This window comes from Magnolia sinica, chromosome 19 (assembly GCF_029962835.1).
Source record: "Magnolia sinica isolate HGM2019 chromosome 19, MsV1, whole genome shotgun sequence".
Taxonomy (NCBI): domain Eukaryota; kingdom Viridiplantae; phylum Streptophyta; class Magnoliopsida; order Magnoliales; family Magnoliaceae; genus Magnolia; species Magnolia sinica.
In genome coordinates, this window is record NC_080591.1 from 68,311,128 (window position 1) to 68,329,678 (window position 18,551).

The 18,551-nt window shown below is 35.0% G+C and overlaps 1 long non-coding RNA gene across 1 annotated transcript; it reads right to left on the reverse strand.

The window, feature by feature from the left end:
- Positions 1-205: 205 nt before the first annotated feature.
- Positions 206-528, reverse strand: LOC131235537 (uncharacterized). Its single transcript, XR_009166194.1, has 2 exons — positions 481-528; positions 206-396 (listed from the first exon to the last, which is right to left on the reverse strand). It is a non-coding gene; the product is annotated as an uncharacterized LOC131235537 (long non-coding RNA).
- Positions 529-18,551: the final 18,023 nt, after the last annotated feature.

Here is an 18,551-nt window from a genome sequence, read left to right on the forward strand (position 1 = left end):
AGCTCCGACGCACATCCGGGTCTGCTCCATCAATTTCGAGCAAATATAGATATAAACACGGCCTGTCCAAATGGTCAGGCCACTCCAATGTTGTCCATAGGAAATGAACAGCTTCATCATGGTCATAACAGCAGTTCCCACCTTCCAGGGATCCCCGCTCAACATCTAGATAGCTCTGACGCATATTCGGGTCTGCTCATTTAAATAAAATGGATTATCAAGATCATTTAAATAAAATCAGGTCCAATCGACAATCTAACCTAGAGGATTCTATTAGCATTGTTGACGGCACATCGAACCTTGTTTAAATCCAAGTTGCAATCTGTGGCCACTGGTGCTATTTGTCTTCCTGTGAAGTTGGCGACGATTTCTGCATCAAACCCGGCGAAAGCAGCCCTAATGATAAAGAACATTTCTTTCCATGAATTCATTATCTCTCTCTCTTTTAATTTTTTAACTTTCCATTACAATAATAATTACCTGAAATTATGGCGTTTCCTCAAGATAAAAGTTCAATCCATCCCAACTTGTGCACCTGTTAGGACAAATAATTCAAACAACATACTTAGGTTATAAGTATAGGTTATAGGTTTAGGTTAAGGTATGGTTCAACTAAGCCTATTTTTGTTTAGGAGAAGTTTGGAATAAGGACAAATAAAGTCACTGGGCAGAATTCAAAGTGGATCACAGATTATTATTTTTTCACCTTGAGAATGATGGATCATAGAGCTGATAAGCATTGAATAAAAAATAAATAAAAAATCACCTCGATTATTAACTCTTTTGGATCTATTTCCCAGGCTCTTAATGCTTGATTCCTGCCAATCGTGAACTTCCCAAGCCAGCTACCAAGATTTTTTAGTAATGAATGCTCTTCTAAACTTGATTGTATAAGCTCTGATCTTAGAAGAACCTAAAAATAGATAAAGAAAAACATTTAAAAAAAAAAAAAAAGTAAAACGTGTATGGTGACAATGACAACCAGGGGTAGCAAAAAAGTTTTACAAAGGCACCTTGCAATTCTCATAAGTAGCTTTGACAATCTCCTTATTCAACAATCTTGAATTAACTTTCTCTAAGAACTTCAAGTACAACTCATGAAAATTTGACTCAATGCTTGCTCTGTCAAATATAATGTCCCAGTAAAGTAAAAATCAGCTAATGAAACTAAAGGTTTGAAGTTGAAATATTATTAATCATAAGAAAATATTAGCTGATGAAACTAAAGGATAGTACTGATCTTTCAAGATATCAGTAAATTCTTTTGATTTTGCATCCGTATTTGAAGCTGAAATATTATTAATCATAAAAAAAATCTTGTCCTGTATCTCTGATGCAGGTTCCTGCATGAAATAAATAATGAACTCAAAATTTTCAAAATACGATCGAGATAATACATGAATAGTAAAATAGCATAGAGTAAGCACAAAACCACAAAGACGCGACTTTTGTCAGCTCAACCCAAACCCAACTGGCCCAAGCTAATTGGCTGAGGTCAGGCTGAGTTCGCATAAGATTTTTGTAAACCGATATATCCTGACTCCAATCTGGAAAGGCCATCCACAGTGAGGACATTCGTATCAATGGTCTAGATCAAGTTTCATTAACCACATCCAGAAATTCAGGTTGGGGAATATGAAAATCAATCGGGCTTTTGCTGATATGGTCAGGTAAGGTTTGGGTTAACAGCTGAATCATTCAGGCCAGGTTCAGGTAGACCCAAACAGAGTTTCATCCTTGCAAAATACAAAGAAGTACTTGGGTGAGATACCTCTATTGGAGTATCCCTTCTCCCAGCAGTAGCAATTAGTGTTTCAATATTTAAAGCAGCTCCTAAACCTGTGATGTATGAGTGCTACCTAGGCATACCTACAATAAGTAGCACTCCAACCGAAATTAGGAGCAGAATAGGCATTCAGATAAATTAAAGGAGAAAAGAAGAATGAATACAGCAGATGACCATTCATAACTATAACACAACTTCAGTCATTAAAAATTGCAGGACAGTACCTTGAGATGTTATTCCACGAGATTTTCAAATCACTCTCCTTTTATGCTTCTCCACTTATCACCCACATCTCGCAAGCTTCTTCCACTATTCGCATGCATTTCCTGGGCCATATGTTTTAGTATATCTCTGATACATATAATGAAATAAACCAGGGAAAAGGTCTTCACACCATTAGTTTTATGGATCACTAAAATTATGCATTGTTTAAGGACATGGGAAGGCTTTTAAACTAAATGTAAGGGCATTTATGTAATTTGGAGGTGCATCGGTGTTGTCCCCCAAATCTTTTATTGGTGTCATGCAAGAAACTTGCTAGAAATAACAACCTATCAACCAAAATAGTGTAGAATAATTGAAAATCTAAACAACAAAATCAATGGATATTCATCAAATAACTTGAAACACCGAAAACTCATATCTCTCAGCATAAAAATCACTAAAAACAAGTATCCATCACACTAAATTCCCATAGATTTTCATCAAATAATCAAGAACATTTGAAAAAAAAATAACAGTAATCACATGAGATTTCCTTATATACAACAGAAAAGATGTACAAGTACTTTGTCTTTAAGTATTCGAAATTCAAAAGAACATCAAAATCACTTAATGTGCAGCAAATAATTAAAAATAGAGAAGAAAAACCAATAAATTTCATTGGGTTTTTGTCCAAAAAACACTTGAAAACAAGTACACATCATCCTAATCTATCATTGATTCTCACTGCATAATCACACAAACTACAAAAACAGATAAAAGGAGAAGTATTCACATTAGATGTCCTTTTAATAACAGAAAACCCATATAGAACTCCCATGTCTTCAAGTAATCAAAATCTGAAAAACATTAAAATCAATCGACGTGCATCAAATAACTAGAAAAAGCCCCTAATTACCTTAGTTTAAAAACTACCAAATGTAAAAGTACCCACATGAGATTCCCTTACATGTAACATAAATGATGTGTACAACACTCCATTAATTATGCCAAGTCCAAGTAGCACTAAAATCAATCAACTAGCATCAAACAACTTGAAAGTGCCCCAAATTCCATTGGTTTCAGTCCAAGAACACCCAAAAGCAACTACTAATAATAAAAAACTCCCATTGATTCACATCAAGTAATCCCACAAATTTTACGAATTGATAAATGCAAAAGCACCCACATGAGATTCCATCGTCTAAACCACAAAAAATTATAATAAATCTGCATAACACTTCATTTTTCAACCAATATGCATCAAACTGCTTAAGAACATCCCAAATTTCATTGGTTTTTCATACCAAAACAATTGAAAACTACCCACACATCATCCTAAAGTCACATTAATTTTCACCAAATCAAAGAAAGTTCGAAAGGAGAGATACCCATATGAGATTTCCTTCATGACAAGAGAAAAATTATTATGGTAGAATCCAAATGGATTCACATCAAATGATTACACAGACTTGAAGAACTGATAAATGCAAAAGCACTCAAATGAGATTCTATTACATATAATAGAAAAAACCCACATAATACTCCTTTTTTAAACTAATCCAAATCTGATGAATTCAAAATCGAAAAATATGCATAAATTGCTTCAAAACATCCCAAATGTCCCTGATTTTCCCAAAAAAAAAAAAAAACAACTACAAATCTATTAAAATCAAATTGATTTTCACCAAAAAAAATTCAAAGAAACTTCAAAAACAGAGATACCCATGTGAGATTCCCTTCTATAAATAGAAAACTAATTACAACAGAATCCAAACAGATTCACACATGAGATTTCCTTCTGTACAATAGAAAAATAATCTGGAATAGAATCTAAACAGATGCAAAAGAAATATTCAAAAAGCTTATACCTCATGAATAAAGAAAATTCAGGATTTTTTCTCTTCCTAACATTTTAAGAACACAAAAAGATAAATGATTTTTCAGAAAGAAGGGTTCACGTGCAATTCATTTAAGAGCATGCACCATTAGTTTTTAAAAAGAGAAAAAGAGGAAAGATAATTGTTAGGGAATATTTTGGTTCTTTTTCCAAAAGTTCATTTCATGTTCAGTTATTTAAAATAATACAGGGTGCAAGTCTCAATAAAGATGAATCAAAATGAATCCAAGGAAAGGCAAAATGAATGGAAAGGAATCAATATGAAAAACATACCACTCAAAGAGTCATCATCCAAGATCATATCCAAGGTATAATCATAATAGGGAACCTGTCCTTGCAATCCACATAAATTGAAGTCGTCTCGTATATAATCCTCATCAACTTCACAAAGGAGCTCATTTCCTCTCAAGCCACAGAACCAAGAGATCCATGATGAATCATCTCCCTCAGAACAGCTAAGTTCTGTCTCTTCGCTGCCTGTCTCTGAGAGGTGTTTGGGTAATGGGAAAACTATTCTCGGATATCAACTTTTTGTGTTTGGGAAAAAAGCACTCTTGAACTCTAGCAAACTTGCAAACATCTTCATATCTCCATGTGCATTTCATGTCTGTGTCTATTATCTGTATATCTATCCATATTGTTGTTAGAAGTCAAAACAATTTTGCTAAATTTTCATTTTTATAAATAATTTACTTTTTAAAAACTTTTAATTGACTAAAATGCCCCTTGAATTTATAACATTTTATGGTATGAGCCCAAAAAATGAAGATCCAAATCTCAGGTGGACCATATCATCGGAAACAGTGGTGATTCAACATCCTACCATGAATAAACTTCCTACGGCCCACTGTAATGTTTCTGTAATTTTTATTTTCCATCCAACATGTTGATAAGGTCAAACAAACCTCCATGGATGGTAAAATAAATAAATAAATAAATAACAAAAAAATAAAAAAACAAAAAATCAGCTTAATCCAAAACTTTTGAGGCTGATTAATGGTCAATCATCACCTTTTCCCATGTTATTGTCCACTTGAGAATTGGATCTACTTATGTTAAAATGATCTAGAAAAACAGATAAAATAAATACATCAAGGTGGCCCCACGGCAAGGACCGCACCTAATCCGGTTTAACAATCTGGAAAAACTGATGTACAGAATCACAACATATAAAAATGTGAATGCCAGAAAACGGTTAGGCAAGATCTTTCAATCTAGGAGTGTTTTCAAATATCACAGATGGATACGAGCTTCTGGATTAAACATATAACATTCGGAGAAAAAAAAATCACATGACTCACCTTAGAAGGGCGATCAACTGGCGATCGACTGGTGATGAAGCTGGCGCTCAAAAGAGGGAAGGGAGACGAAGAAAATGGCGGTAGAAAGAGGGAAAATGAAATTTCACCTTTTGAAATGGGATAAGAGATCAAATCCGAAAAATGTGAGTTTCCTATATTTTATAAAATAAACTGTATTCACAACCATACAATATAGGGACCATTTAGTGGATGGTTAAGATAATATTACATAAGATAATTATAATTATAAACCATCTACAATAAGACCCATTATTTGGATGGTCTGGATAGCCATATATCAAACCCACATTTTCTATGAATGAGTCACCACTATTTAACAAAAAATGTAAAACTAACAGGTTTTCATATACAAATGAAAACGGTAGCTTAGCTTTGGATCTGGTAGGGCTCTATGGGCCCCACCATAATGTTTGTGCTTAATCCACACCGTAGATCCATTTGTAAACAATATTTTCAGGTCGATACCAAAAAATCAACTTGGAATAATTCTCTGTCGAACAACACCATAGGAAAATAGTAGCGATTGAACGTCCACCCTTAAAGACATATCTTTTAGCTACGGATTGTATAAGCTACAGATTTTATCCATAGGTAATTCCAGCTAAATCCATAGCCAAAGCTGCCACACACCCAACGACTATGCCCTATTTTTTAGTAGTGAACTACAAGCCTACATACAAAGACGTCATTGTAAATTAAAATTTGTTCACAAATGACTGGCCCATCTCTAATATCTTTTGGTTAAGACTTACAAATATGTTAGACTCTCCAGCTTCAAGAATTCAGATGGAATGGAACCATTCGATCTTTGCCATGCACAATTCAAACAACTCCAGCTGTCCAAGCTTAGTCGAAATGCTATTAACCAGTTCATTGTTGTTCAATTGCCTGTAGAAGGAAACTATCAGAAATAATTTACACACAAATATCCCCGAAATGGAAATTTTATTTTAAAGTAAGAACCCTCACAGATAGCTTAGCTTGGACATATTCCCCAACTCAGGTGGAATTGGCCCAATGAGCTTGTTACTGTGTAAGTACCTGAGAAGAATAAATAGGAAACACCATGACCAATCAACAAGAAAATCCCTGTTTCATGAATACTCAACAATTCCAAAGCCTAACTCTCCCTAACGAAATAAAAAACGATTTCTAGAAACTCAACAATTCTGGCAAAAACACACAAAATGCAGGAAAAAAAGGCACAAGATTGAATTTTCTGAAACTTTTACGCATCAAACACATCAATACCCACTTTGAAAACACCGCTATGAAGGATATCATTGATGGCTTAAGCTGGAAGAATGCCATCAATGATACACACACACACACACACACACACACACACACACACACACACACACACACACATAATATTTTAAAATATATAAAAATCTATGTATATTGTAATTAAATTCAATGGTTCGTGGCCACTTAAAAATGATAATTAAATAAAATGAGTTCAGCTCATTTTTAATTGGCACACAAACGAGCTCCTAAGAGTCCAATTTCTCAATTATTGGATAACATGGAATTCCTTATTGTGCTAAAATTTTGTATATATAGGCCTAATAGTTTGTTGATTAGACCATTGGACTTATTCCCCATCATGGATGGATCATACCCAATTTCTCAACTAGTTGATTTGAGCATTTTGGATGATCTAATCTTTGATGTGGACTTTCCATTCATTCCATACAATAATGGGCAATGCTCTTGAAAAAATCACAATGATTGGATCATGCGATGAAATGTCAAATATATCAGGAAATGATTAACAAAATAGCTAGTAGAAATTTACAAGTTAAATTAACTAAGTGGAAAAAAATAATAATTATTGATTTTTGTAGCTATATGTGGATACTTCAAAACCATTTTCATTTATATGATTGAAATAAGAAAATACCAACATAGCCTCATTTTTTTTTTTAAGTTTAAAAATAAATAAATAAAACAACATTACCCATGAAGATCCCAATCTCCTCATATCGTTTGAGATAGGAGTTTTGGGTCGGCGCATGTGGGGATGCCGTTGACACGGTTGTAAGAGCACATGATGCTACTAACGTCTCCTTCCTTCACACACATCTCGAATGGACGGAGGAACGTTTCTACCCTGTCTTGCTCAGTCACCTTTAGAAAAAATATTTAAAAGATACATTTATGAGGAAGATCTAGGACATTAATCAAGGATACCACATCATGAACTTACCCAGGCCAAGTCAGCTCATCAGTGGGCCACATTGAATTATGGTCACACAAACTTGGTTTTGGGGTAACGCAACCATCAACTTGATGCAAGACCGCTATGTGCCCATCCCAAGAAACAGTGTTGATGGAACATCCACTGCTGTGTGCCCCAAGAAATAGTGTTGATGGAACATCCACCAAGATTCAGGATATCCTTTAACGTCCTGAAAGATCTCACTTAAGATCTTTAGAGGATAATATCGGATCCCGATGATCTTGAGAACCACTCATCTCACGGACATCCCAGAATACAGCCAAGATATCAAGCGAGAGTCCTCCTGAAATTGTATTCCGGTTCTCCTATAAATATAGAGGTACCTCCCACTATCCAAGGTACGTTCACTGAGAAACCCTAAATACTTGATTGACATCTCTTTTCTGGAGATCTTACCCTACTCTATAAGACCTCGATACTGACTTAGGCATTAGAGAGTCCCCTGTATTGGCCAGGGCCTCCTCTGTTCTTCTTTCTACTTGTGCATGTCCAGGAAAGGTCTATACAAAGGGTCTGCTGGAAAATTGCATCAACACATTTCATGTACTCCCACCTAAACACAACTAGTAAGTCATTTATTCCCAATTCATTTACCTCCATTTTCATTTTCCATTTAACTTCATTTATAGGCTACCGTATGTGCCCTATATTTGATTCGCAACCAAGTATTTTTATCTTTTCAATTTTTTAATGCAAGTAGACTCCTCGAACTTCTTCTCTGTGTGGAGCCGTCAAGGAGCATAGAAGTAGGTATACTGTGTGTAATTGAGTCGTTGCATGGCCATTGCAATGGCATTGTAAAATCCATATCACACATGTTTGCTGGTTAATGTTATGATGTGAGATGAAAAATCTCGAGTAGGCTATAACACTAGGAAATGTACAATCACCTACCATTGCAACCAATTACATACATTTAGACGGGCCCCATGGTAAGGGCCATCACTACCCAATCCGAGTCCCAAATTAAGCTGATGTTTGTGTTTAATCCATGTTGTCCATCTATTTTTAAAGGTCATCTTATGACGTGAGACAAAAAATGTGGCATGTACCAATTTGAAATGGACCACATTATAAGAAATAGTGTTGAATGAGCGTCAACCATTTAAAACATTTTAGGGGCCATAAAAGTTTTGGATCAAGATGATTTTTGTTTTTCCCCTTCATCTAGGACAGGCCCTATGGTAAGGGCCATCACTACCCATTTAAAGTTTTGTATGACCTAATAAACAGATTGGATTCCAAATAAACTGTACAGTGGGCCTTATGAGGATTTTAATGATGGATATCCAATCACTATTGTTTTCATGTGGTTTGGTCCACCTGATATTTATATACCTCTCATTTTTGGGCCCCACCATGATGTATGTTTTATATCCACACCTTCCATCCATTTGGAGAGATCATTTTAGGGCAATATCCATAGTTAAATCCAGAGCTCCAGTGGACCCCAGCACAGAAAACGGTGGGGACTGTGACACCCACCATTAAAAACTTCTAAAGGCCACGAAAGTTTTAGATCAAGCTGATATTTGTGTTTTACCTTATTTCATGTCTTTTTTAACTTTTGAACAGGCTGGATTTCAAATAAAAATTATGGTGGGCTGTAGGATAATTTCAATGGTGGGAATCGCTCTCTCCAGTGTTTTCTGTGGTGAGGTCCACTACATGTTTTTATCTGCCTCATTCTTTGGGTTACACCCTAAAATAATATCTCAAAATGGATGGACTATGTGGATACAACACATACATCATAGTGGGCCCTACAGAAATTGGTGATGTCACTTCAGTAGCCAACTCGCTACTCAACCTGTATCTAATCCGCATCCGGCGTCCAGCGTCCAGCAAAGAACCTCTGCTCTCTCTCTTGCCCTAATCCTCTCCCTCTCTCTCTCCCTCTCTCTCTCTCATCAGTAGCCAATCCGCGTTCCCCTCTCCTCTCTCTCTCTCTCGCCGTAATCCTCTCCCTCTCTCTCTCTCTCTCAACCTGTCAGTAGCTAATCCGCGTCCCCCTCTCCTCTCTCTCTCTCTCTCTGTCTCCCTAACCTTTCTTGTGTTTCTTTGATCCACGAACGCCCTACCCACGCACACCCTCTCTCTCTCTCTCTCTGAAGCTCGGTTGACAGGGATTTGTCGAACGTGAGGTATCTCTCTCTCTCTCAATGCCGATTTAGGAATTTGGGGATTTAGTAATTTATGGATTATTGATTTGATGTGGACCCTCATTTTGGGATTTGGGGATTTTAGGGCTTACATATTTGAATGTGGACCCCGAATAGGGGTTTTCCTGATTTTACAAATTAGGGATTTGAGGATTTTGGGGATCTGAGGATCCAACCAGAATTAGGGATTTTTGATTTTACAAATTAGGATTTTTGATTTTACAAATTAGGGATGTCTGATTTCCACCATGTTTTTTGATGAATAATGCATTCGTCTTGATTTTAAAATTGTGAGGTTGCTATTTTGTTTATGAGTTGCTTATACCGTGCTCCCTCTTAATGCTTGGATAATTCAGGAAGAGAATGAGGTTCACTTTCTACTAAAGAAGCTAAACTTTAGTGGCAATTTGAAAAAATGTTGTTAGACCAATTGAAAAGAACATTAGAAAAAAAAAAATCTTGTCTGTCATTGACTTGGCCAAATTGAAAAGAGAAGCTACGGAATTCTCATACCCTGGGTAGACCAATTTATTCTCAGATTCTGTGTTATGATTCTTATACATTGGGTATTGATATTATCTTTATTACTTTGTTTAATACCATTTTTATTTTTATTTTTGGTTTGAAAGGATGGATTTTCCAAATGTAATCTATCTATACAAAATGGCATGCTTGCTTTTACTGTAAAGCCTTCTGTCTTCAAGCCCATACCTGCTATCTTTTCTTTTTCTACATAAACTTTTCTTCCGAGCTTCATTTTAAAACTCATTTAACTTGTCAACATGTGGATGTAATGTGCTTTTATCTGAGAATGTGCTTAACTTGCAACTGGAGTTAATCTAAAATCAGCTCAAAATACTTTTCCCCAATTCATTTTCTACTCAACTGCAGTTCTTTTTTTTTCTTTTTTTTTATAACCACATTTGTCTTCTTTTGTTATGGCTTACACTCAATGACAACGTTGTTGATCTCATAATATCTACGTTCACCATCATGATTTGCACGTTTGGGAAGCTCAGATCATGCACGTCTGCCATTTTAGAAAGTCTTATCTTGTCACCTTTATGGGCAGTTTTCTTTTTTCTTTTTAATCATGGTTGCTTAATTTACATAAAATGGATCTGTTTTTAATTTTGGTGTATGCTCGAGTTAGGTCTGTTCCAAGTCACTTGGGAATCTGGACTCTTGGAAAGGTCTTACTCTCATATCTTTTATACAATCACCCTTTTTCTGGAGATGTAAAAATCTGACCTAATCCATTTCTTTCATTGAATATGCCAACTGCACAACCTATTCTCCCACTTACCACTGACTACCATTAACATAATATATGTACCTTACTCTGTAACACATTTGTACTTTTCATGTTAATACAGTCTGTGTTGTAAGATTTTGAATTCCTATTTGAGTTTTAAGTTTTTTTTTTTTTTTTTTTTTTTGGGGGGGGGGGGGGGGTGTGGGGGACAGTTATGGTGTTATATCTGTACTAGAGTTGTGGGGTAATTGATTCTTTTTCTAGTTTTCTACTGATCAATGCAGAGAGGTTTTGGCTGACTTGAAAGCAGCTGGGGCTACTTGGGTGCGGTTCAATGAGCCAAAGCTTGTGCTGGATTTGGACTTTCATCAACTGAAAGCATTTACAAATGCTCATTTACAGATGGAAGAGTCATTATCTAGTCTAAAGGTTATTGTTGAAACCTACTTTGCTGATGTGTCGGCCGGAGCATATAAGTCTGTTGGCATTTTATATCCAATATTATTAGTTCAACATGGTCTGCTTGATTTAGCCTTTCTTCACCATCTTTTTTGACCTGACCCAGTTCACTGACCTGTTTATAGGACTATCATGTCATTGAAGGGCATCTTGGCTATTGGGTTTGATCTGGTTCGTGAAGAGAAGACCCTTGAATTGATCAAGAGTTTGGGTTTTCCTTTCAGCAAGTATCTATTTGCTGGAGTTGTTGACGGTCATAACATTTGGGCTAATGATCTCACAACATTTCTTAAGACATTGAAAGCTCTTGAGAGCAAGGTTGGCAGAGGTATACACATTTCATGAGTTCTAGATTTGTTAGAGATAAGTTGTCTAAAATTTTAAAATCACTAAATATGTTGTTAACAAAATCAGTAAAATCATCTGTCACAATCTATGTTTACTTATTTTAGCACGAAAATGGTTTCTTAAGTTTGCTCCATCAAATTGATGTCGTTTTTTCAAAATATCAGTTTTTATTTCTAATTTCTTTGGCCGTAGCCGCCTAATTCCTACATATTTTGGGTTTTGTTTTCATGTCTTTGTAACTGTGACTTTTCTAGTCTATCAAAATTGATACCTAAACTTTGCATGGTGCTCGTCAATTACAGAAAAGCTTGTAGTTCCCATTTCCTGTTCCCTTCTGCACACATGTTAAGATCACAATGATCAGGCGGTTCTAACCATTGGATCAAACGCCTATGAAAGGAACAGTAAGGACTGTTTTTGAAATATATTTCAATCAACAATTTCAACCATCTATTTCGTAAAGACAATGATGTATTACCTGTCATTGTAGTGAAGCACTTTGATCAGACCATTCTAACCTTCCCATTCAGTGGTTGGAATTTGGATGGCTATAAACTTAAGTCCAAATTTTGAATTGATCAAGAGTTTGGGTTTTCTGATCTTTGGAACTGTCCCTTTTATGGTTCTTTTTAGAAGTAATAATTTTAATTTTGTATTATATTTGGTGATTTTCTTTTTGTATTTTTAACTGAATTTGGCAACTTCATTACCCCCTGCTGTACTAGTTACCTGTTTGTAATTGCAATAGAGCACATTGTTAATTATGCATTACTTCATTTGTTCACACCAAATATCATGAAATTTCATTATTATCAGTCTAAGTTGCTGCAATATTTCATTAAGTTTGGAACAACCAAACACATCCTAAACCATTTCTATAATTCTTCTTTTAAAAATAAAAGCAAAGAGTTCTTCAAAAAATAAAAAGGAGAAGAAGCAAAGACACTAGTCAATGCAAAAGAACCAATTTAATTTTATTATCTTGTTACATAATAAAAGCATGTTGCTTCTATTAGTGCTGGGATCTAGCCACTTCCAAATTACAAACTTTACGCTGACAATGCTCGCGTCTTATGAGCTTTAAAGCCCACAATGCACCCACACATGCCATCATCGCATGACATCTGAGATTTGTACTAGGTTGGCCATTCTTGTGTGGCAACCTGACTGAAGATCAAGGTGATCATCTCTGTATGAAAACAACCAAAACGTTCACGTGCAGCCCCAACGGATTAGTGAACTGGCATTATATTTGGTCGATCATATATGTAGTGGGCCCACCTGATTCAAGGATTGGATGCCCTGCAGATAGTAATGGAATGGTTGACTTTACAAAACTCAATTTTTAGCGGGGGATCCTTGCAGAGATGTGAAACTCTGGTTTAAAATAGCATCATGATACACAATGTTGGGGTCTATTGTGCTTTACTTTTCATAGTAGTTGTTTTTTATATTTTCATTCAATGTTTGTTGATTCATTTAAAGATCTAGGCCTCAAGTTATAATATTTTTTTAGATGTGCTGTAAATTCTCAGTTATCTGTGCATTTTTAATTTGGTATCAAGGACCACATAATCTCAAAGTCAATGTGTGCATGTGGGGCCACATATATCATGGAAGATATCCTGATACCTGATAAGGTGCTCAGGGAGACCATCAACCGTGTCTTACAACCAGTAGTACTCTAGAAAATACTGGAAGCTTATCAAATATTAAAGGTTTTCATTTCACTGAAGCGTGTCCCTGGAAGGTGGGAACCGATGTTTATGTTTGAGTAAGATAAGATGCATGATTTTCCATTTCAACTGTTAGTCATAGAGTGACAGTACTTGTTTCAATTTTGTTGGATGGATGATGAATGTATTTGTGAATGTAATTAACTTATAATATAATATATATATATATGTTATCAATGGAGGATACCTTGTTTAGGGGGACATGAAATTCTTATAGCTTATGGTATGGTGCCCCAATATTGGTTGTATGTTACCATTATGTAGTAGATAATACTAGGTTCAATAGTAATAATACTAGAGAATACTTAAACCCGATCCAAACCCGAAACCGAACCTGATTCCCTAAACCTAGACCTAAACCAATAGCCTAAACCTAAACCTATGACCTAAACCTAAACCTAAACCTAAAACCTAAACCTAAACCTATAACTTAAACCTAAACCTAAACCTAAACCTATGACCTATAACCTAAACCTAAACCTAAACCTATAACCGTAACCTAAACCCTAAACCTAAACCCGTTCCCGAACCCAAACCTGATTTCCTAAACCTAAACCTTAACCTATTCTCAATTCCCTAAAGCTATAACCTATAACCTATAACCTAAACCAAAACCTATAACCTTAACCTAAACCTAAAAACTAAAACCTAAATGTATTCTCAAATCCCTAAACCTATAACCCAAACCTATACTTATAACCTAAATTCCTAAACCTAAACCTTAACCTATTCTCAATTCCCCAAAGCTATAACCTATAACCTAAACCTAAACCTATAACCTTAACCTAAACTTAAAACCTAAACCTAAACCTATAACCTAAAACCTAAACCTAAACATAAACCAAAACCTATAACCTAAACCTAAACCTTAACCAAAATCTATAACCTAAACCTTAACCTATAACCTATAACCTATAACCTAAACTTATAACCTATAACCTAAACCTATAACCTAAACCTAAACCTATAACCTAAACCTATAAACTAAAACATAAACCTAAGCCTAAAACCTAAATGTATTCTCAAATCCCTAAACTTAAACCTCCACCTAATCCTAATCTGAACTCCTTAGCCTAAACCTAAACTTGAAAACCCAAACCTAAACCCGATCCCTAACCCGAACCCGATTTCGTAAACCTTAAACCTTAAACCTTAACCTTAACCAAAACCTATAACCTAAACCTAAACCTAAACCTTAACCAAAACCTATAACATATATCCTATAACCGAAACTTATAACCTATAACCTAACCTTAACTTAAACCTAAAACCTAAAACCTAAACCAAAACCTATAACCTAAAGCTATAACCTAAAACGTAAACCTATACCTAAAACCTAAATATATTCTCAAATCCCTAAACCCAAACCTACACCTAACCCTAATCTCAACTCCCTAACCTAAACCTAAACCTAAACTTGAAAACCCAAACCTAAGCCCTATCCCGAACCCGAACCAGATTTCTTAAACCTAAACCTTAACCTATTCTCAATTTCCTAAAGCTATAACCTAAACTTAAACCTAAACCTAAACCTAAACCTATAACCTTAAGCTAAACCTAAAACATAAACCTAAACCAAAAACCTAAATGTATTCTCAAATCCCTAAACCTAAACCTTAACCTATTCTCAATTCCCTAAACCTTAACCTATAACATAACTTAAACCTAAACCTATATCCTACACTTATAACCTAAAACCTAAATGTATTCTCAAATCCCTAAACCTAAACCTACACGTAATCCTAATCTCAACTCCCTAACCTAAACCTAAACCTAAACTTGAAAACCCAAACCTAAACCCTATCCCGAACCCGAACCCGATTTCCTAAACATAAACCTTAACCTATTCTCAATTCCCTAAAGTTATAACCTATAACCTAAACTTAAACCTAAACCTAAACCTAAACTTATAACCTTAAGCTAAACCTAAAACTGAAACCTAAACCTATAACCTAAATGTATTCTCAAATCCCTAAACCTAAAGCTTAACCTATTCTCAATTCCCTAAACCTTAACCTATAACCTAACTTAAACCTAAACCTATATCCTACACTTATAACCTAAAACCTTAATGTATTCTCAAATCCCTAAACCTAAACCTACACCTAATCCTAATCTCAACTCCCTAACCAAAACCTAAACCTAAACTTGAAAACCCAAACCTAAACCCTATCCCAAACCCGAACCCGATTTCCTAAACCTAAACCTTAACCTATTCTCAATTCCTTAAAGCAATAACCTATAACCTAAACTTAAACCTAAACCTAAACCTAAACCTATAACCTTAAGCTAAACCTAAAACCTAAACCTAAACCTAAAACCTATATGTATTCTCAAATCCCTAAACCTAAACCTTAACCTATTCTCAATTCCCTAAACCTTAACCTATAACCTAACTTAAACCTAAACCTATATCCTACACTTATAACCTATAACCTAAATGTATTCTCAAATCCCTAAACCTAAACCTACACCTAATCCTAATCTCAACTCCTTAGCCTAAACCTAAACTTGAAAACCCAAACCTAAACCCGATCCTGAACCCGAATCCGATTTCCTAAACCTAAACCTTAACCTATTCTCAATTCCCTAAAGCTATAACCTATAACATATAACCTATAACCTAAACCTATACCTTAACCAAAACCTATAACATAAACATTGACCTATAACCTATGACCTAAACCTAAACTTATAACCTATAACCTAACCTTAACCTAAACCTAAAACCTAAACCTAAACCTATAACCTAAACTTATAAACTAAAACCTAAAACTAAACCTAAACCTAAAACCTAGATGTATACTTAAATCCCTAAACCTAAACCTACACCTAATCCTAATCTCAACTCCCTAACCTAAACCTAAACCTAAACTTGAAAACCCAAACCTAAACCCGATCCCGAACCCGAACCCAATTTCCTAAACCTAAACCTTAACCTATTCTCAATTCCCTAAAGCTATAACCTATAACATATAACCTATAACCTAAACCTAAACCTTAACCAAAACCTATAACATAAACCTTAACCTATAACCTATAACTGAAACTTATAACCTATAACCTAACCTAAACCTATAACCTGAAACTTAAAACTATACCTAAAACCTAAATGTATTCTCAAATCCCTAAACATAAACCTACACCTAATCCTAATCTCAACTCCCTAACCTAAACCTAAACCTAAACTTGAAAACCCAAACCTAAACCCGATCCCGAACCCAAACCCGATTTCCTAAACCTAAACCTTAACCTACTGTCAATTCCCTAAAGCTATAACCTATAACCTATAACCTAAACCTAAACCTATAACCTAAACCTAAACCTATAACCTAAACCTTAACCTAAACCAAAACCTATAACCTTAACCTAAACCAAAACCTATAACCTAAACCTTAACCTGTAACCTATAACCTATAACCTAAACTTATAACCCTAACCTAAACCTAAAACCAAAACCAAAACCTAAAACCTAAACCTATAAACTAAAACCTAAACCTAAACCTAAACCTAAAACCTAAATGTATTCTCAAATCCCTAAACCTAAACCTACACCAAATCCTAATCTCAACTCCCTAACCTAAACCTAAACCTAAACTGGAAAACCCAAACCTAAACCCGATCCCGAACCCGAACCCGATTACCTAAACCTAAACCTTAACCTATTTCTCAATTCTCTAAAGCTATAACCTATAACCTATAACCTATAACCTATAACCTATAACCTATAACCTAAACCTAAACCTTAACCAAAACCTATAACCTATAATATATAACCTAAACTTATAACCTATAACCTAACCATAACCTAAACCTAAAACCTAAACCTAAACTTATAACTTAAAATTATAAATTAAAACCTAAACCTAAATCTAAACCTAAAACCTAAATGTATTCTCAAATCCCTAAACCTAAACCTAAACCTAAACTTAATCTCAACTCCCTAACCTAAACCTAAACCTAAACTTGAAAACCCAAACCTAAACCCTGTCCTGAACCCGAACCCGATTTCCTAAACCTAAACCTTAACCTATTCTCAATTCCCTAAAGCTATAACATATAACCTAAACTTAAACCTAAACCTAAACCTATAACCTTAACCTAAACCTAAACCTAAACCTAGAACCAAAACCTAAACCTAAACCTAAAACCTAAATGTATTCTCAAATCCCTAAACCTAAACCTTAACCTATTCTCAATTCCCTAAACCTTAACCTATAACCTAACTTAAACCTAAACATATATCATACACTTATAACCTAAAACCTAAATGTATTCTCAAATCCCTAAACCTAAACCTTAACCTATTCTCAATTCCCTAAACCTTAACCTATAACCTAACTTAAACATAAACCTATAACCTACACTTATAACCTAAAACCTAAATGTATTCTCAAATCCCTAAACCTAAACCTACACCTAATCCTAATCTCAAGTCCTTGACCTAAACCTAAACTTGAAAACCCAAACCTAAACCCAGTCCCGAACCCGATTTCCTAAACCTAAACCTTAACCTATTCTTAATTCCCTAAACCTTAACCTATAACCTAACTTAAACCTAAACCTATAACCGACACTTATAACCTAAACCTAAACCTATAACCTAAATGTATTCTCAAATCCCTAAACCTAAACCTACACCTAATCCTAATCTCAACTCCTAAACCTAAACCTAAACTTGAAACCGCAAACCCAAACCCAAACCCAAACCCGAACCCGAACCCAATTTCCTAAACCTAAACCTTAACCTATAACCTAACTTAAACCTAAACCTATAACCTACACTTATAACCTAAACCTAAACCTATAACCTAAACTTAAAACCTAAATGTATTCTCAAATCCCTAAACCTAAACCTACATCTAAACCTAATCTCAACTCCCTAACCTAAACCTAAACTCGAAAATTGAAACCTAAAGCTGATACCGAACCCGAACCAGAACCTGATTTCTTAAACCTAAACCTTAACCTATTCTCAATTCCCTAAAGCTATAACCTATAACCTATAACCTAAACCTAAACCAAAACCTATAACCTATAACATATAACCCATAACCTATAACCTAAACTTATAGCCTATAACCTAACCATAACCTAAACCTAAAACCTAAACCTAAACCTATAAGTGTGAGACTCG